The 12,601-nt window shown below is 45.5% G+C and overlaps 1 protein-coding gene across 4 annotated transcripts in view; it reads left to right on the forward strand.

Annotated features, from left to right (window-relative positions):
- Positions 1-4,127: 4,127 nt before the first annotated feature.
- LOC132834977 (erlin-1-like) overlaps positions 4,128-12,601 on the forward strand; it is a 41,310-nt gene continuing 32,836 nt past the window's right edge. The window contains exon 1 of one of the 4 annotated variants that reach the window (XM_060854149.1): positions 4,128-4,149. The gene's annotated coding sequence lies outside the window, so the exon portion shown is untranslated. Of the gene's footprint in view, positions 4,150-4,500; positions 4,767-5,040; positions 5,162-12,601 lie in introns of those variants that run through there. The other 3 variants (XM_060854145.1, XM_060854147.1, XM_060854148.1) reach the window with 3 other exon arrangements.

The following is a 12,601-nucleotide window of genomic DNA, read 5'->3' on the forward strand; positions in this document are numbered from 1 at the left end:
GTCTGGACAGGAAGAAATTTGTTTTTTTTCCTTGTGTATTATTAGACCATTTGGATATCTTTCATGACATTAAATTCATACTTTTAACTGCATAAAACCTTTTTCTCGGAGATCCAAGATGGCGGCGACTCAGCAAGTCTGAGTTTACAGTGCTCTTCCCAAAACCTGGGTAAAGTGAGTTACTCACCCCCACCACACTTACCAAACCACCCAAAAAAATTTTCTAACCTTAATTAGCTGCTTACTATTATATTTAAGCAGTTTAATATTAAGTGGATAATGAGTAAACCAAAGGGATCCCGCAGCTCTCAGAAAACAAAGACCCCTCCCCCACCCTCCTCTCCTCCTCCGGCTGCAGCTGATGTAAAAACAGGCCTTGTAGAGATGATTGCCAGGCTGGAAACGACACTCGTCAATTTCATCGCAGAATCCAGACAGAGATGGAACTCATTCGAAGAAAAGCTACAAAAGCACAGCCAGGCTCTCGAGGAATTACAGGGCCGAGTGGAGGGGGCGGAGCTAAAGGCCACGACCTCCGAGGCTGCAGCTCAAACAGCTGCAGAACAGGTGCGAGCTCTGGAGCAGAGAGTCCGGGCCTTTGAAATTTACATGGATGACCTGGATAATGGATATTCTTTCTCCGATTTCTGTCTTCTGGGCCTCCCTGAACAAGAAGGGAAAGGACAGTTAGCAGTATTTCTGGAGCGATGGCTGCCCCAGCTTTTAAACCTGGGGGCTGAAATTGACCGGGTAAGGGTGGAGTGGGCCTACCGGGTCGCAGTACGCGGATCTGGCCCAAACCAGCACCCACGCCCGGTCCTGTTCCGGCTGCAGAGTTATAGGGAGAGGCAGATACTCCTGGACGCCTCCAGAAATCTTGGAAAGGATCCTAAAGCCATGATTCATGAAGGATCCAAGATTATGTTATTTCAGGACTTCTCCCCGGCTTTGGCACGAAGGAGGAAGGCGTTTGATGAGGTGAAAAAATGTCTAAGGAACTTAAATATTCAGTACACCTTACGCTACCCAGCGACGTTATGCTTTAACCACGAAGGATCCGAGTATAATTTTAGATCACCAGAAGAGGCTAAGGAACTTTTAGACTCGTTTCAATAAATCGTAAGAGACAATTAATGTTGGCTTGCCTCTTCCACACTCCGTGGGGAGAAGTGGATACTTTACTCTACTTTACTTTTGCTTCTGGGAGCAGGGTTGTCTTCCCTTGCTATTTTATGTTATTATACTTAACTGTAATCTGCTGGAGTTGTAATTTTATAGTTATGTGTGTTTGTACGTGGCATTGATGCTATCAGATATACTCAGGTATGGGTGGGGAGGGGTGGGGGTGGGTGGGGCGCTCACTGTTAACTCTAGCTCGGTATTATATCTAAATCCTATTAAGGAGCGCCCGGGTCAAGGGTGGGACACTGTTTGGGAGAGGATATGGTGGACCTTTAGAAAGGAAGTAAGGCCCCCTGAGAACAAGGGGGAGGATCTCCATTCAAACATGTTTTTTTTTGTTCTTATTGTTTGGAAATAGTTTCCTTTTTATTATACTGTTATGAGTGTATTAGAGAACATTTTCTCTTGTTTGAAGGATGTAAGTGACTCAACTATACACTCTGGATAATTGTGGATTAGATTAGTAGTCAACTGAGTTTCATTGTTTTTCTTTCTTCTTTAGTATCATTCCTTTGAATTTTGATGATTATATATTTAAGATCTATTTTTATATTAATGTTTGTGCTTGAAAGTTCTGTTTATTTTTGTAAATCTGTCAAAATATTAAATTTCTAATAAAAATATCTTTTAAAAAAAAACCTTTTTCTCTATGAATGTGCCCCTTCTAATTAAATCTGAACACAAAATCCTGGATGTGATGTAAACTAGAAATTGCTTTAAGTATTTAGATCAGAGAGCATCAATGGAAAGAGAAGTAGTTGATGTTTCATTAAACAATAAAAAGTGCTGGAGAAACTAGCAGGTTAGACAGCACCTGTAGAGAGAAAAATGATTCCCGTTTTGAGTGCAGTGATCCTGTCAAAACTGTTGCTGACAAAACTGCTGAGTTTCTCCTGGACTTTGTTTTAGATTTCCAGCATCTGCAGTTCTTTATTTTTTTCAAATGTTTCATGACAAGGGATATTTCGTTTTTGCCTTGTCTTGTTCCTTAAGGGAGTTTGACATTGCTGCAACATCTGATGCCATTTTCAACACTTAATTGCCTTCACCAAGCAATCTCCTCCATTGTTGTTGATTTCGAGTCATAGAGATGTACAGCACAGAAACAGACCGTTCATTCCACTCATACATGTCGACCAGATATCCAAATCTAATCTCGTCCCATTTGCCAGCACTTGGCCCATATCCCTCTCAACCCTTCCTATTCATACACCCACCCTGATGCCTTTTAAATGTTGTAATTGGACCAGCCTCCACCACTACTTCGGGCAGCTCATTCCATACTTGCACCTCCCTCTGCAGGAAAAAGTTGGGAGTTCCATACATCAAGGGACAAATAGGATACATTAACAGTGATATCAAGGGGTTGAAAGGAATAAGGACCTGAAGGAAAAGGAGAGTCATTTTTGTCCAAGGCAAAGCCCTCCACACACACTCTCCTGGAGATCAGATTCCCACGTTACTGTCAAGCTTGTTGGTGCAATTAGATGAAATGGCTGCTGCTAGCCGAATGGGTGCAGTAAGTTACTTTTTCCCTTTGTGGCTGAAGTACAATTTTTTGCATGCAAATATTAAGGACCTGACCGGACCACCTCAAAATACTTGAAGAAGGTAGCCTTAACTCTACCTTCAAAATAAAAAAAAGTTAGATGTGAAGTGCATGTCCCAGATTTGATGTGACTGGTCACACTACACAGCATTAAGCAAAACACAATTTATTTAAATATAATAATTGAAAAACAAGAAAGAGGAAGTTAGAATAACAACTATTGGGAAACTTCACAAAATAATACATAGAGTACCTATTACTAATTAACTGTTCAAATATAGTAACATTCCATAAATACACCCATTACCAAAAAGGCAAATTTGGACACGGTCTCTTACATGCAGTATTCCAATCCACAATGAAGCAAAAATAAAAGTTCAGTGTGTGTAGCAGCCAAGAGACATTGACTGAAGTTTACAAATGTTTGATACCCCAAACAATTTATGTAACTGAAAAAACCGAAATCTGAATCTGAGAGCTGGCTACATCCATTCCGACTGCTTCCATTTTCCAACCTTAAAACAAAGCAAAAGGCCTTCTAAGTTGTTTACTTCAGTTCTCTTCAGAAGTTTGGTACTTCTACCTTACAACCTCTCTTCAAAAAAAAAACACCCAGGTCTCATCATTTCAAATATTCTAATTTATACTGTCAAACATCAGCAGAAATAAAACATTCTAAATATGCAAACTTGTGTATTTGGATCTTTAAAGAATCCACATGTCCCACAATGTTCTGGAACCACAATTTGGCCAGTAATTGTGATTCCAGGACTTGTGGGAAGGGATGAAATAAATTTTTCATATAACAAGTTATATTCCTCCTTGTCTTTTAATATCTGAATGCAATAAGAGGAAACCTGTTTGGTCTAAATCAAAGGAAGCCCGTCAATGTATAACCATCCTGATGAAGGATCCCAATCCGAAACGTCGACTTTCCAGCTCCTCCGATGCTACCTGACCTGCTATGCTTTTCCGGCTCCAGTGTTGATGAACTGTAACATGAATAGCAAAGATCCCAACACTGACCGCTGTGAAAATCCAGTAGTCACTGCCTCCTGAAAAAGACCACTTTATCTCCACTCTCTGCTTTCTGCCAGTTAGCCAATCCTCTGTCAATGCCAGTATCTTACATCTAGTACCATGGGCTCTTATTTTATTTAGCAGTATTCATATAGCACCTTGTCAAATGTCTTCTGGAAACCCAAATGGATCACATCCACTGGCTCTCCTTTCTCAAACTTGCTTGTTATGTTTCTGATAGACAACTTATCGACAGTGGGCGAAAGTGAGAACTGCGGGTGCTGGAGATCAGAGTCAAGATTAGGGTGGTGCTGAAAAAGCACAGCAGATCAGATAGCGTCCGAAGAGCCGGAAAACCGATGTTTCGGACAGGAATCCTTCATAGGAAGACAAGACAGGTGGTGTAGATTTAATTAATATTGAGAAATACACTTTGACAGCTCATCCATCTTGATCTGCACTACTGCGAACTTTGTTGCCATATTTGCTGCTGTGATCAGTTTATATAAACTGTCATCCAATACCAACAACAGGGAATTAAATAGAGAAAGTAATTGCAGTTTAAAACAGCTGAGTCGATTCAAATAGCAGGAGCGCTGTGTTTCTCTGAATCTTGAGTGTTCATTCCACGATGAACAGTAAATGTGACAGTGCAGTTGGGATGGACACAGAGGGAGTTTCAGTTTGAACCTGGCTCTGTCCAATGGACCCAAAAGTGTTTGATGCCAGTGTTGGGTCGAAGGGTTTATCTCTCTTCAATAGTATCTCACATTTGGAGCACCAAAAGCATGTAACTTGCCAGGAAGGAAACAGCCGTGGGCGGACGCTGTACCTCATAACCTCAGCAACCACCGAAGCAGTTCACGGTCAAATATTGCCAGGCCGGAAACGTCAGCGAGTCGGTGCACAGCAAGATCCCACACAAACTGTGGTAACGGCCAGAGAGGCTGGGTCTTGTCCCACATCGGTCGGGCTGTGCTCCAATGTCCTGATGATATTCTCGCTAAACACAAGGGTTTGTTTCGCTGCTACCAATCCTGTTATTTCCGAAGAAGCTGCTCTTCCCATGAGCACAGGGCCACTTCGGAAAGATCACTTCAAAAAGGAGATTATTTTGGTTTCTGACAGTGAGCGGTGGATTGTTGAGATTTCATGAAGTGACAGAATTGTTGGGTGTCCTCAGTTATAAACCAGTGCGTCAGAAAATCTAATCTGATGAGGGGGGAGGTGGAAAGAGCGGTTGTTAATATTTGTCGGCAGAGCCGTTAAAGGTGATGGAGGGACCTCCCCTTTAAAGGAGGGTGGTGCTGTGACCCGGAAGTGAATGTCTGAAGGCGGTTGGGGAGTGGGGACAGAGAAGGATCAGGATCAGGAGGTGAGCCGCTTCTGGGGCTATCTCCGGGCGCGGTGGTGAGTGTGGGGCCGCGGGCTCTGCAACCTCCCCGCGGCACAGAAACCAGTTAACTCTCGGAAATACCCCCCTCCCCAACCCCCCCGTCTCCTCACTCTCCCCGTCCCCTCCCCAGTTTCCCCCCCCCGTCCCCTCCCCAGTTTCCCCCCCCGTCCCCTCCCCAGTTTCCCCCCCCCGTCCCCTCCCCAGTTTCCCCCCCCGTCCCCTCCCCAGTTTCCCCCCCCGTCCCCTCCCCAGTTTCCCCCCCCGTCCCCTCCCCAGTTTCCCCCCCCCGTCCCCTCCCCAGTTTCCCCCCCCCCGTCCCCTCCCCAGTTTCCCCCCCCGTCCCCTCCCCAGTTTCCCCCCCCCGTCCCCTCCCCAGTTTCCCCCCCCGTCCCCTCCCCAGTTTCCCCCCCCCGTCCCCTCCCCAGTTTCCCCCCCCGTCCCCTCCCCAGTTTCCCCCCCCATCCCCTCCCCAATTTTCCCCCGTCCCCTCCCCAATTTTCCCCCGTCCCCTCCCCAATTTTCCCCCGTCCCCTCCCCAATTTCCCCCCCCGTCCCCCTCCCCAATTCTCCCCCGTCCCCCCTCCCCAATTCTCCCCCGTCCCCTCACTCTCTCTCCGCCCCCCCGTCCCCTCACTCTCTCCCCAATTCCCCCCGTCCCCTCCCCAATTTCCCCCCCCGTCCCCTCCCCAATTCTCCCCCCGTCCCCCCTCCCCAATTCTCCCCCCGTCCCCCCTCCCCAATTCTCCCCCGTCCCCCCTCCCCAATTCTCCCCCGTCCCCCCTCCCCAATTCTCCCCCGTCCCCCCTCCCCAATTCTCCCCCCGTCCCCTCACTCTCTCTCCGCCCCCCCGTCCCCTCACTCTCTCCCCAATTCCCCCCGTCCCCTCCCCAATTCCCCCCGTCCCCTCACTCTCTCTCCGCCCCCCCGTCCCCTCACTCTTTCTCCGCCCCCCCGTCCCGTCCCCCCTCCCCAATTCTCCCCCCGTCCCCTCACTCTCTCTTCGCCCCCCCGTCCCCTCACTCTCTCCCCAATTCCCCCCGTCCCCTCCCCAATTCCCCCCGTCCCCTCACTCTCTCTCCGCCCCCCCGTCCCCTCACTCTTTCTCCGCCCCCCCGTCCCGTCCCCCCTCCCCAATTCTCCCCCGTCCCCCCTCCCCAATTCTCCCCCGTCCCCCCTCCCCAATTCTCCCCCCGTCCCCTCACTCTCTCTTCGCCCCCCCGTCCCCTCACACTCTCCCCAATTCCCCCCGTCCCCTCACTCTCTCTCCGCCCCCCCGTCCCCTCACTCTCTCTCCGCCCCCCCGTCCCCTCACTCTCTCTCCGCCCCCCGTCCCCTCACTCTCTCTCCGCCCCCCCGTCCCCTCACTCTCTCCCCTATTCTCCCCCGTCCCCCCTCCCCTATTCTCCCCCGTCCCCCCTCCCCTATTCTCCCCCGTCCCCCCTCCCCTATTCTCCCCCGTCCCCCCTCCCCTATTCTCCCCCGTCCCCCCTCCCCTATTCTCCCCCGTCCCCCCTCCCCTATTCTCCCCCGTCCCCCCTCCCCTATTCTCCCCCGTCCCCCCTCCCCTATTCTCCCCCGTCCCCCCTCCCCAATTCTCCCCCGTCCCCCCTCCCCAATTCTCCCCCGTCCCCTCACTCTCTCCCCAATTCCCCCCGTCCCCTCACTCTCTCCCCAATTCCCCCCGTCCCCTCCCCTATTCCCCCCGTCCCCTCTCTCTCTCCGCCCCCCTGTCCCCTCACTCTCTCTCCGCCCCCCCGTCCCCTCACTCTCTCTCCGCCCCCCCGTCCCCTCACTCTCTCCCCAATTCCTCCCCCCGTCCCCTCCCCAATTCCCCTCGTCACTCTCCCCACCCACCCTTACCCTCATCTTTGTCCCCCGACTCTTGCTCCTCCCACCTTCATCCTCTTCCCCTGTCCTCTCAATCTCCCCTCATCCTCAGTCTCAGTTCCCCGACATTCATCTTCACTCTAGCCGTCTCACCCTCAATCTCCACTCTTACCCAGTCTCATCACCACCCTCTCCTCCAACCCTCCCCCACCTTCACCCTAACTCCCATCCTCACCTTGCCCTTTACTGACCCCTGTTCTCCTGTGTTTCACTGTCTTGTGTTAAAACAAAAACATATTGTAAAACTGTTCACTACAAAGGGGTAGAGGGTAGAAACAGAAACTTTACATTGCAGGCAGAAATCACATTTTAAACTGCTGTCCCTGAATGGAAGTTTTTCTGTCTGCGTGTGAGGGGATGTTTAAATGATTCCTGTACAAATTGTTGTTTAGAAAATGTTCATAATTGGGCTAATTTTCTGCCGTCTATCTTCACTGGAACTTGCTTTCTTAACTTTTTCTTTGCTCCATCCCTGCCAAGCTCCAGAGCTCTGACCCATATCATGCCCAATCTGCCTTTGTTTTCTCGTTTATGCTGATCTCTTCCTTCACCATTTTCTTTTCCTTTTAAATTCCTTCCAGGCATTGCTCAACCAGATTGATGCAGTTTTATCCAGTTTGGTGTTTCACTACCCCCTCTTCTAATTTGTACATTATGTAATCTTTGTTCCAAGTTTTCACCACCTAACCTCTTTAGCTTGACTGAATCCTCTTCTGCTTTATAATGTCCATATCAGTGCTTCAGTCCCACCACCCGATTGTTGTCAAATGCCAGACTTGTAAATGCAAGTTAAAACTGTTTTTGGCTTTTCTTGGGAAAGCTTGGTGGGTGTGTTGGTGTTTTCCTAATTGCAAGGATGTAAGCAGAAAGTAAATATTTGCCACATGAACAATATCAACAGACTTAATTTTAAATAGAATTATGTATTTGTTTGTTCTGGGATTCAAAGAGATGTTTCAGAAAGATACATATTTGGAGGGAAGTTAATCAGTTTAGTCTTTTCCATATGTTAATTGCTCCATGGAGTAATTGAGTTTTTTTTGCAAAATAGCCTATTTCTTGTTTAATATTATGGCCCATTATTCTATTCTTACAATTTTTAGTTAGTTTCCTTTTCCACACTTTACAATATTGCATACCTCAAATAAAATTCCCCATACCCATCTATTTTTATAGTCATATGGCATGGAAACAGCCCCTTCAGCTCAATTCGTCCATGCCAATTGGATTTCCTGAATTGAACTAGTCTCCTTTGCCTGTATTTGTCCCATGTCCCTCTGAACCTGTCTGATCCATGCACTTTTACAACATTTAAAAGATATGTGGGCATGTACTGCTTCCACTACTATCTCTGGCAGCTCGGTCTGTATGTCGACGACCATCTGTGTGGGAGATTGCCCCTCAGGTCCGTTGTAAATCTTCACTGCCTCACCTTAAATCTATGCCCTGTAGCTTTGGATTCCCATACTTTGGGGAAAAGACCTTTGCTATTCACTTCAACGATCACAAAATCCCTACAGTATGGAAACAGGCCAGTTGGCCCAAGAAGTCCACACTGACCCTCCAAAGAATCATTCCGCTCCCCTATTACCCTACATTTACCCCTGACTAATGCACCCAACCTACACATCCCTGAACACTTTGGACAATTTAGCATGACCTGCACATCTTTGGGTTGTAGGAGAAACTGGAGCACCCGGAGGAAACCCAAGCAGACATTGGGAGAATGTGCAAACGCCACATACAGCTGGAATCTAACCTTGGTCCCTGACACTGTGACGGAGCATTGCCACCCAACTGAGCCACTACGCTGCCTGAGCTAACTATGCACCTCATGATTTCATAAACCTCTAATAGACTTCATCTAGCATGATATCAGGTTCTTAAATCCAGTTGACAGGCTAGGAATTTAACTCCCTGACAATCTGTGACATTTCTTCATAGCTGAGATCTCTTAAAATGTACTTTTTTTTTCAGGATGTAAATGTTTGTGGTGAGAACTGTTTCCTGACCAGAGCATTGTCAAGTGTGATCAAACCTCATGTTCATTTTAGTTTTGGCTGAATAATTCAGTGAATGTGCAAGATCTCACAATGCTCCTTCTCCTAGCCAATACTTCACTTTGTTTTCAATGTTTGTTATCTGGGCATCTTCACAATGTTTTCTGTCGGCCATTGCAGTATACTAATTGGCTGCTATGTATCATGTGTTATAATGGATTATACTTACAAAGCATTTAATTAGTGTAAAGTGCTTTATAATGGCAAGCCCTTTTTTCTTATATTTCGCAGTATTAGTGCACTACCATTTTGTGTGTGGTGTGCAAACAGTCTTTTTCAACTTCATCTTTGCTATTTCAGCCATTCATAGTGCATTCATCTTTCAAGTGTTAGTCGTCTTGTATAAAATTTAATCTCTCTCTGTTCTGTCCACTGAGTTATTTTGATTAGCTGGTTCTGTAATTTGAGCTGCTATTTTCTGGTTCACTAACCCTCTCGGCTAGGTGTCAGCTACAAATTTGATTAATTTACATTCACTCTCTGCTTTCAAGGTACTCTATGTTCAAAACTGTAGTTGACTGCACCAAAGGTATTCTGAGAATGGTGTTGAGTTTAGAGCCATTATCATGGGCAATCACTCATTAGTGAGTATGATTATCCACCAATTAAATTCCATGCCATTGATCATGGATCCTTGAAAAGAATTGGACCTTGGCCTTGAGATCCTCTAGGTAGACTCTTTGTGTGGTACATCTTTTAATATGGAAATACTGTTGCACATCAGCAGACGTGTGGTCCTTGACAGAAGGTGCATCCAGTTCCTGTGGTAAGGAAACTTCAAATGAAGATTTCCTTACAGTTGAAGTCTTCATCCACCATCCACATCACAGCCATTGACATCACATGAATATCTTCCACTTGATTTGCCATTGAGGACTTGTTTTCAATTACACTCAATCTGGTTCCTCCCCTCCAACCTTGTCATCATGGGTGATCCTTCCAGGAGTTGAGATCACCTGGCACCATTACTCTCCGAATCAGCGGAAAAATCAGTCTTCCCCATCGCAGCGAGGTGGTAATCCACAGAATGGTGCCATTCATTTAGCTGTGAATTAGGGTCAATTTTAAATTCTATTTTTGGTGTGTGTGGCAGTGATGTCATGATAGGGAAGCCAGATTTAATGTTATGATTCCCAACATTTTGTTTCACGGACTTTATCAATACCCAAGCTGAACCAATTGCAGTATATTAAACCTTGATATAATGCGAATAGACAACTGGATAGAGATTAAATTTCTTTCCGAGAGTTTTACCACCTGCCATGGTGCTTCCCTGTTGTTAATGACAGTTTGATAAACACTTCAACACCTGGAAACAAATGCCATCTATACCTGGAGGGCAATTCAGAGATAAACATGTTTTTAGTTTGAGTTATGTCAACTGTTGGCATTTGGCTGTTCTGAATTTCTGCAGTCATCCTTGATAAAATCTTTCCTTCATCTGGAACTCTTTTAGTGTGCTAAAAGAGGGAGGAACAAAGGGTAGTTTGGCGACTTAGTGCATTGGAAATCGAGCCCTACTATTCCTGGAGTCGTCGCAAATGACAGTTTAATGAAAGTGCCAAAAATCCCGATTTGCCTCTTGACTGCGCAATGAACCACATGAGACTTTCATCAGTAATTAAAACATAACACAATTCGTTATCAGTATTTATTTGTCACCAGTCCAAATCTCAAATCTAAATAGATTAGTTTTGTAATTCTTGAATTCCTTTGATGCTGCAATGCCATCTGCACAAGATCAATCAATCTGTAGTTCACTAGCTGCTTGGTCAGTCATGTTTTCTTATTTCCTTCAGCATCTCCAAATGTAGTTTTACTCTTTGACAGAATATTGGAATGAGTGACTTTTTTTTTGGAAAGGTGGGGACAGAACGATTGATGCACCTTCTGCAGGTTTCTTTACTTCTGTTTCATTTCTTGCCTTCTGTTAAGCTGCAAACTCACCACTCAGAAGCTTGTTACTATGTTGAGCTTACTGAACAAATTGAGTCCAAATAATTTGACGGTGTCCTGAAAAGTAATGTTTCATTCAGTAGATGGCTTCACTGGTTTTTCCAAGTTGCAAACAATCTTTTGTACATTCTCCTCTTTATAAAAGTGTCCATTTTAGTCCACAGACCAAAAATAAAATTGGCTCTTGCGTAACTCCATGGTGGTACACCATTTCAAAAAAATGTCTTTTAGTGCAAGGTGCACACAGACAATAAAACATGAAGCTTGGGTCCACTCATTGTCATTCATCTCATACCGTATCCATTGTGATCGCTTTTAATTCTTAACTTAGTTGCATTCTTTTCGCATTCTAGACAATGCATTTGTTGCTTTTCCAGCATTGTGCATAATTTTTGGATTGAATAGTTGAATTAATGAGTTCCATCTGAACTTTGAGTTTTCAAGTTTTCAACAAAGTATTATCAGAAACATGCATTTTTGTTAGATGCATGCCCTGTTACTCAAAATAAAACCAGCATTAATTTAGAAAAAAAAACTTCGTATCTTCATTTGTGGCAGAAAAATCAATTGTTTGGTGTTGTCACAATGCTGGTCTTTTTACAAGATTTTTTCCGAGGCGGTGGGGGGGGGGGATTGTTAGGTTCTTTTCCTGAGACTTCACACATGAGATGCAATTCTCACACACCAGCTTCTGCAAGCAGTTAGTTAGTTTATTAAAAGCTATACAAGCTAGGTGACCCCCTTTGATCCTCCTTGCAGATGTGCAAAGTTGAGTCAAAGGCCCCAAAGAGGAAAACATCCCCTTTTATACAGGTCAGTTGGTAATGCTCACAGGAACTCTGGCAACTCCTTCATCCCCCCCCCCCCCCGAACTCCACATCCCCCATAACCATGTTACCCCAGTTACAATGGTAGGATGAGGTCATCCTCAAAGATAATGTAAATTTAAATGCCCTAATCATGAGAAAACGTTATGCAGGCGACTTCCTGACTCCGTGATTCCCCAAGACAAAGTAGGTGTGATACGTCCTAGCTTTGGAGTGGTCCTGCAAATGAGCTCTGGTTCTGCTACTTCCCCAGACAGTATAAATGTGATATGCTTAAGTATTTGGGGATGATCATGCAAGCAAATTTGATTGGCAGGGGGATGGCTATGTAAGCATTTCTGAATGGAAGGGACTGAATAAGAGTTTAATTTGATAATAGCAGGAAATAATAGGAAATGGCTGCCTGAATGAAGGGGGAGTCATCCACATTCCTACGTGCGTGTCGTCCCCACCCATTTCTGGACAGTTTAACCATTTAACATTACATTAAAGTCCAGAGAGAGTACAGTTTAATCTTTTAACATCACAGGGTAATTGGCCCGACTCCATCTAGGCTGGGTTTGAAAGGTTTATTGGGGCCATTCTTGTTTACCCCAGCAGATAATGTCTCCAGCCAAAGGCTTTCAAGTCTTAAAAACCAGTATAATCAAAGGGGAGGGCCAGCTAGCTATGTAGCTAGTCTTCTCTTAGAGTTTTTGATTCAATTCAACAGCAGTGTGAGAGA

Source organism: Hemiscyllium ocellatum, chromosome 43 (genome assembly GCF_020745735.1).
Source record: "Hemiscyllium ocellatum isolate sHemOce1 chromosome 43, sHemOce1.pat.X.cur, whole genome shotgun sequence".
Taxonomy (NCBI): domain Eukaryota; kingdom Metazoa; phylum Chordata; class Chondrichthyes; order Orectolobiformes; family Hemiscylliidae; genus Hemiscyllium; species Hemiscyllium ocellatum.